This window comes from Tupaia chinensis, unplaced genomic scaffold (genome assembly GCF_000334495.1).
Source record: "Tupaia chinensis unplaced genomic scaffold, TupChi_1.0 Scaffold145652_1, whole genome shotgun sequence".
Taxonomy (NCBI): Eukaryota; Metazoa; Chordata; class Mammalia; order Scandentia; family Tupaiidae; genus Tupaia; species Tupaia belangeri.
In genome coordinates, this window is record NW_006205509.1 from 446,312 (window position 1) to 454,526 (window position 8,215).

The 8,215-nt window shown below is 43.6% G+C and overlaps 1 pseudogene; it reads left to right on the plus strand.

Moving 5' to 3' along the window:
* LOC106733862 (proteasome assembly chaperone 2-like) overlaps window positions 1–3,037 on the plus strand; it is a 6,119-nt pseudogene extending 3,082 nt beyond the window's left edge.
* The last annotated feature ends 5,178 nt before the right edge of the window (window positions 3,038–8,215 follow it).

An 8,215-nucleotide genomic window follows, 5' to 3' on the forward strand; every position in this document is an offset into this window, starting at 1 on the left:
AGCAGGGCCCAGGAGAAGGTAGGTGCCTCCCTTCTCCTGCCAGCCCGCCAGCGAGGAGTGGCCCAAGGCCAAGCCAGAGGCCGAGGTGGGCGGGCGAGAGGGGTGTGCGGGGGTTCCCCGAGGCCTGGGATGAAGAAGAGGGTCTCAGCCTTCCCCTGGGAAACCTGAGTGGGGAGTGGGTTTTCTTGAAAAGGCGCCGATTTGGGACAACGAACACTTGTGGGTCTTTACAAGGATGGGAAAGCTGAGGAGTCAGCAGTCTCAGAAACCTTAACCGTCAGGCTGACCCAGAAAGCGTGAGAAAAAGCACTTAGGTCAGCGGCGGAGTGTGGAGCAGGTTTCAGGCTAGGAATCCAGCGACGAGGGTATTTTACAGATGATGAAATTGGGGGGTAATTTCCCTCAGAGGATGATTTCCCCAAAGTCAAAGTCAGAGATGAACAGCTGGGATGCCACCAAGTACCCAGCCTAGCTTGGATCGGAGTCCACTGAGGGCCAAAAATCTAATTTTCTCTGTACCTCACCCTGCCTGGCCTGCGTGTTAAAATAATGTAAGTAATAGCCCAGATCTGCTTCCTGTACCCACCCTTTGGAGAGTACACGGCCTAGGATGAGGAAGGAGCACCTCTTTTTTAGACTGTGTCCTTAGCGCTGGGTATGCCTCCTCCAGCACTAGCATTTAGGTAGGTTGCCGATCTACAACCTGCTACCGATCTAGTTTGTGTAGACCACCCTGTACCCTTTAATGACATTTTTGTGTCTACCTGTCCAGAGTATTTTCTTTGCTTCTAACCTGAACCTCTATGTTCTTCCTACTAGAACCCTCATGGACAAGGGGATATGGGAAGACAGCTAAACCAGAAGGAAAAGGGGGAGAGAAACAAGCAGAATCTGAGATAGTTTGATTTTTCTAAGGGTTTGTCCTTTTGGAATTTGGATGAATAATACATGCTTAACTATTGAAATATTTGTATTTATTATCTTCTAAAGATGGCACACTAGCTCAGCCTTGGGAAGGATTAAGGGCAATCAGCTCTCCCAGCTGGGATTATTGACAGAGAACTGATGGAATGTAGATGTAGTTCCTTTCTTTAAGAGGTCACAATGGAAGAGAGGGGGTCTATATTCTTTTTCCATCTTCTGAGGTCATGTAAAAGGGAGGAATTTTTGTGTGGCCAGATTTTGTTACTACACTTACCCTAACTTCACCTTAGCATGGTTTCTGCCTCTCTGAAGGCTATCTAGTTACAAATCTGACAAAACTTGAGAGGAGTACCTATGGGAAATCTATTTAGAAGCAATGTTGGGGCCAGCAGGTGGCATGGTGGTTAAGGCACTGGACATTCCCATATGGGTGAGCATGGTTCAAGTCCTGGACCTGGTGGTTTCCTTTCTCACTTTCTCTCTCTCTCTGTATCTCTCTCTGTCAAATTAAAAATAAATGAATGAATACGTAAAATTAAATAAACAATTCTTTTTTTTAAAAAAAGCAATGTTGGGGAACAGGAGTTACTAGTGAAGAGAAGGCTACGTTCTGGTCGAAGAAATAAAACAAAAAACCCAAAAGGGAAAAAAAATGCATGAATAATAGTAATTTTAAAAAGATTCCCCAGTTTTTATTAAGTATAAATCAAATCCATTCTGTGGAAAACTGCTTTCCTGGGTGAAAAGTAGTAGCAACACCAGAGTTGTTCTTTGTAGTAGTCACTTATGTCACTGTAACGTTCTGCAGCTTTGTAGTACTCCCTTTCCGTGTTTACACCTTCCATGCAAAAAAGTGTCCAAAATAAAATCAAGAACCACGACTGGAAAGAAATTGGAAAAAGCTCATGCATTCCTGAAATAAATGATTCTGAGTTTTGTGTTCTTATTCCTGGAGGAGGAATCACAAAAGCACTCTAAGATGATAGCTGTTTTAAAGAAATTCAAATGGCAGTTCTGCTGAAATTTGTTTCAGAAGGGGACAGTATCCCAGATACATTAGATCTTGTTGAGTCTCTCTTTTTCTTTTCTTGTCGAATCTCTTCATGAATAGCTTCAGATAATCAAACCATGTTTAGAGTGATGACCCTACAGCATCTGCCTTGCTATGGAAAATACCAGGCTCTTGGAGATTACTCTTTGGCAGATTACTCGTTGGTTTATACTTTTCGGATCAGTTTTCAGTTTTACACTTATGTCCCAACATTCTATACAAAATATTACCAACATTCTATATAAAAGTTTATATTATTTGAGAATGTGTTAGAAAATATTTACTTTTCACAGTCTTAAAGAAAAAAAAAAAAGATACACCAATTGATTTGGCCTCACTCTTCACCCTCTGTCTTCATATAGCCTATCATCAACACCATGCCCTTATTTTGGGCTTTCTCTCCTATTCAAGCACAGACTTCTTTTGAATGTTTTTTAAGAATTATTTATTTTTAATTTTATTTACTCATTCATTTATTTAAAAAAATTTTTTTAGAGAGATTTTGCTATAGAGTGTGTGCGGTTACCAGAGAGACAGAAAGCAAGAAACCACTCCCCAGGGGGATGGCCATGCTGCGATCCCTTCTGCTCCATTCTCCTCCCAGGATTTTGGGCACACATGCACACGTACCCAGCATGAGTTTTAAGCTGCCTGGTCTGGGACTCCAACCGCAGTCAACTACATGAGAATCCAGTGACATAATCATTGAGCCATATACTGGTTCTTAGTTTTTAAATTTTTGACCAGAGAGACACAGAAAGAGAGAGAAAGAGAAGCAAACCACCAGGTCTAGGACTAGAACCATGGTCAGCCATGTAGGAGTAACCAGCTCTTTAACTACCATGCTACCTGCTAGCCCCTCAAGCACAGACTTCTAAACCAGATAAATAATGTTTGGCTCTAGGCTTCATGCTCTGCATCTGTAAAGTGAGGGTTGATGTCCCTGATGAAACTCAAGATGATAAGAACGCCAAATTGAAAGAAGAGGGGTTCTTGAACCTGAAAGGCAAATACTTCCCAAAGGGAAACCCAGGTAGCAGCACCTTGTTCTTCCCACTGTGAACCCTAGGAGGTGGAGAGAGGGGATCAAACTCAAATCTGTTGAGACTAGCAAATAGCATAGTGCTTACATTGCTGGATTCCCACATGGTTGAGCACAGTTTGAGTCCCAGACATGGCGGCTTGAACTCATGCTTGGAGCATGTGTACCAAATCCCAAGAGGATAATGGAGGAGAGGGGACTGTGGGATGGCCACCCCCCTCCTCCCCCATGGTGATTTCTTGTTTTCTGTCTCTCCAGGACGCATACATGCCCTATAGCAAAAGTCTCTCCTTAAAAAAAGAAAAAAGAAAAGAAACTCAAATCTGCCTTGGAAAACTCTCAGGTTGACATAGGAAGATACTCTGCACCGAGATTTAGGAACAGTGGCAAGAAGACATTGAACTTGACTGAGTACAGTGGGCTAGAGATAGTTGATGCTTTCTGAGTAAGGTAGGAATGGCTAGGGGTAGGAGAAGGGAGCCAGTGCAGAGCCAGAGTATTTGAGTCTTAGGGCAAGATAAATAGGGAGAGAACCAGCCCAGTAGCCTAGAGAATAAGGACGCTGGATCCCACAAAGCTGACACAGTTTAAATCCCAGCCCAGCCCCAGCAGCTTGAAAAACATGCTAAGTAAAAAATGTGCATGCCCAGAATTCCAATGGGATGAAGAAATGGAGAAGGGATTGCAGTATGACCATGCCCCATGGGGGTGTGTGTGTGTGTGTGCTTTCTCCCCCTTTCTTTATTTTTGCCAGAGAGCATGTGAACTCACCAGAAACAAAATAAAGAGTAAGAAAAGTTACACTAAAAAGAAAGGATTCTAGGCCAGCTGGTGATGTGGTTAAGGTAGCTGGATTCCACATAGCCAAATACAAGGTTCTAGTCCCTGACTGGTGGCTTGGGAAACACTTTGGATACACATGTATTCGTGCATACTCAAAATCCCAAGAGGAGAGAACCAGCAGTTAGCGTAATGGCTGTGTCGCTGGATTCCCACCTAGTCAACCGCGGTTCGCGTCCCAGACCTGGTGGCTTAGAACTCACGCCGGGCACGTGTGCGTGCGTGCCCAAGATCCTGAGAGGAGAATGGAGGAGAAGGGATTGCGGTGTGACCATCCCCCTGAGGGGTGATTTCTCTCTTTCTGTCTCTATGTCTCTCTCTGTCTGGCCAGCGCACGCACCCTATAGCGAAAACCTCTCAAAAAAAAAAAAAAAATATCCCAAGAGGAGAATGAAAGAGTGGATTACAGAGCAGCCATCCCCCCACAAGGTGCTTTCTAACTCTCTACTCTTTGGCAAGTGCACTGCTCTGTAGCAAATGTAGAGGGGAAAAAAAACAGATTTGCCAGAACACTTTTCAACTTTCTATAATCAACTGGATATAATCTTCTGAGTGGTATATTATACCTAATATGTCACATAGTCAAATGTGTCACATAGCAAGTGCCATATATTATGGACCAGGCACAGGGATTTAACGTGAAAGATGTGATCTCCTTTTTATGGAGCCAGTATTCTGGTGATAGGATCTCTCTTCATCTTTTCAACCCTTTAAACAAGTTATTTAGCATCCCAATTTTAGAAATGAGGAAACAAGGCTCAAAAGAGATTGATAAGTGGAAGAACTGTTACTGAAACCCAGGTGTCCTGCCTTTGAATCCTAACCTCAGGCTGCTTGCTCCCTTTTTTACAAGGTTCCTGATAAGCCACTCTGAACATCTGGGCCTCCCCACTTCCTGCTGATGCTCTTTCAGAAGGAGCAGAGCTAGAAGTGGAGATACTTTTCACTCAGACTTCATCTGAAAAGTTAGGACTGAAGGTTTGGTGACTGAAACACAATAGGGATGAAACATTCTTTTGTTCTGTTTTCCAGTCCCTCCTTAAACTCAACAAGAGACTGGATTCAAGTTGTCTTGTGTTTTTACAGTATGATCAATCTTCATATTTCAAACTACTGCTTTTACCATCTGTGTGTGACTTCTCCGTGGCAAACCTCTCAGATCTCTCCTGAGAAAGGGAATTGTTTACCACTCCTTTGTTGTGTTTTCTTTTTTCCTTTGTTAACTTTTATTCAATATATATCTCAGAGGATTTAATTCACCAAATATGTACAGAAAAAAATCCTTTATTCAGGGTACTAGGCTGGACCAGGAGGGAATTCAGAGATGAATAAGAAATGCTTTTGTCTGCCAGAAGCTTACAATTTAGCACCAAAAAGGGGGGCGGAAGGGGGAGAGTAAAATGAGTGGCCTGAGAAATATGCATGTCTGTGGGAATTCAGAGAACTGAAAAACTGAGGAGAATCAAGGGCGGTAAAGTAGAGGCTGAATGTGAAACAGGAATAGTGGATGATTAGTAGTTCCTTCCTCCAGCAGGTGGTGTAGAGCATTCCTTCCTCCAGCAGGTGGTGAAGAGCATTACTGCTGAGGAATGCCAGCAGGAGCAAGGCATAAGGTCTGGAAATCTTTTTAGGGAGAATAGTGAGAAATGCAGCTGAGCTGGAGCACAAGGAGTGGGGTGAGAAAAGGCTGGAAAAGTATTTTAGGGCCATAATAAAGAAAGCCTACTTGATAGCATATATCTGAAAAATATTTATCACATAACCATAATAAAATTATTGTACCTAAGGGGGGGAAATTTTTTTTTTGGAGAGGTTTTTGCTATAGGGTGTGTGTGTTCACCAGAAAGACAGACAGAGAGAGACAGAAAATGAGAAATCACCCCTGCAGGGGGAATGGTCAATCCCTTCTCCATTTTCCTCTTGGGATCTTGGTTATGCACACACGAGCGCCCAGCCTGAGTTTAAGCCACTGAGTCTGGGACTTGAATCATGGTCGATTACATGAGAGTTCAGCAACATAGCCATCCATTACACCAGCTGCTGGTTTCCCTAAGGAAAAAAATTTAACACAATTCCCTAATATTATCTAATATCCAGGCCCTATTCAAACTGCCCCAATTTAGAGAATTAATTATAACGTAATAAATGGTTACGGGGAAGGATCATGGGGAGGAACTGTCACCACCAAACATGTATACCATGGTATACATGTTTTTTTTTTCCCCCAAAGCTTTAGTCCCCTTCCCACCCCAAGCTACAGAAAAGTAAAAGAAGTGATGCAGAAGTAGAATTTTATTCTTTCAACAAACATCATCAACATCTGTACATGCTGTTGCCTTAGGGACCTCTCTCATTGAGGAAGAACACCTACAGTATATTATAAGTGCCTTGACACATGGGCCTATTGCTTATGACAACAAATGACTTTGGATCCAGAGCACTGGGTTATGTTTCCATGGTGATAATAATCACCTTGTCACTTTCAGAGTTGAAGGTGGGAAGGTCCCCCAGGCACACACCCTCCACACCCTGGAAGCCTTTTAGCCTTGGGCCTTTTGAGGATGGGGAGATAGGTCTGTCTCCCTAGACTGACCTTAGACTAAGTTTTCTCTTAACTTCTCCCCAGCCCCCACTAAGAAGAACCAAACCCTGGGTAAGGAAGGGAGGAGTAGCAGAAAGGAAGTAAGAGCTGCACTTAGCACTAAACAAAGTGGTTTTGCAACTTTCTGGTAGAGGATGGTGTTTGTGAGGGGGTAGGGTGGAGCCAGGAGAATGGCATACTCTAAACACCCAATACTGGGCAGAGTAAGGTGGAGTTAGAGCCACAGACAGGAAGATAATGGCATTTATAGGTAGGGAAACAAAACTAGACATAATGGTATGTTTTGTTTTGTTTTAGTTTTTAATTTTTAATAAATTTTTACTCTTTCTGAGGTAGTGTGGAGGTTAGGGTAACTAAATCCCACATGGCTGACTTCACAGTTCAATTCCTGAACCCAGTGGCTTGAAAATCACACTAGGTGGGTGCATGTGTGTACCCAAAATCCCAAGAGGAGAACAGAGGGGAAGGGATTGTGGTGTGGCCCTCCCCCCCCACACACATACACACACACACACCCCCGTCCCTAGGGATGATTTCTCACTTTCCCTCTCTCTGTCTGTCTGTCTCTCTCCAGTGAGTTCACGTGCTCTATGGCAAAACTGGGGAAAAAAATTTTACTCTTTTTTTTAAGTTTTTGCCATATGGCACATGCACCCACTGGAGAGAGAGACACAGAGAAAGGGAAGGTGAGAAATCACTACCTAGTGGGGCGTGGCCATGCCTCAGTCTTTTCTCCTTCATTCTCCTCTTTGGATTTTGGGAATGCATGTACATGCACCCAGCCTGATTTTCTTCTCTTTTAAGGTTTTGTTTTGCATAGAGTGCATACACTTGCTGGAGAGACAGAGACAATGAGAAGGAAAGTGAAAAATCAACCCTCAGGGAGGATGGCCTTCTCTGTTCTCCTCTTGGGATTTTGGGTATGCATGCACATGCGCCTGCATGAGTTTCAGTCCACCAGATCTGGGATTCAAATAGCTGTCAGCTGGGGCCACCAGATGATGTAATAGTTATGTCACTGGATTCCTACATGGTCGACCACAGTTTAAGATCCAGACCTGGTGGCTTGAAACTCACCGGACATGTGTGCATGTGGGAGGAGAATAGAAAAGAAGAGGTTTGGCATGGCCATCCCCTTATGGGTGGGGGAGGTGATTTTTCACTTTTCCTCTCACTGTCTCTCATTCTCCAGTAAGCACATGTTGCCCTAAGGCAAAAATCTCTAAAAATAAATAAATAAATAAATAAATAAATAACACAAGCTGTTGGCCACGTGGGAGTCCAGAGCTATAACTACCGTGCCACCTTCTGACCCCCGACATGAACTTCTTTTTTTTTTTTTTGGAGAGATTGAGATTTTCGCTATAGGGCACGTGCACTCTCCAGACAGACAGAGAAAGATATTAGAGACAGAAAGCGAGAAATCACCCCCCAGGGGGGATGGTCATGCCGCAATCCCTTCTCCTCCATTCTCCTCTCGGGATCTTGGGCACGCACGCACACGTGCCCGGCATGAGTTTTAAGCCACCGGGTCTGAGACGCGAACCACGGTCAACTACGTGGGAGTCCAGCGACATAGCCATTACGCTAACTGCTGGTTCCCAACCCCAACATGATTTTCAAGCCACCAAATTGAGATTGGCCATGTGGGAATCCAGCCCCTTAACCACCATGATACCTGCTGACCCCTACTTTCTTTCTTTCTTTTTTTTTAAAGAATTATTTATTTAATTAATTCCGTTTGTTGTTATTATTA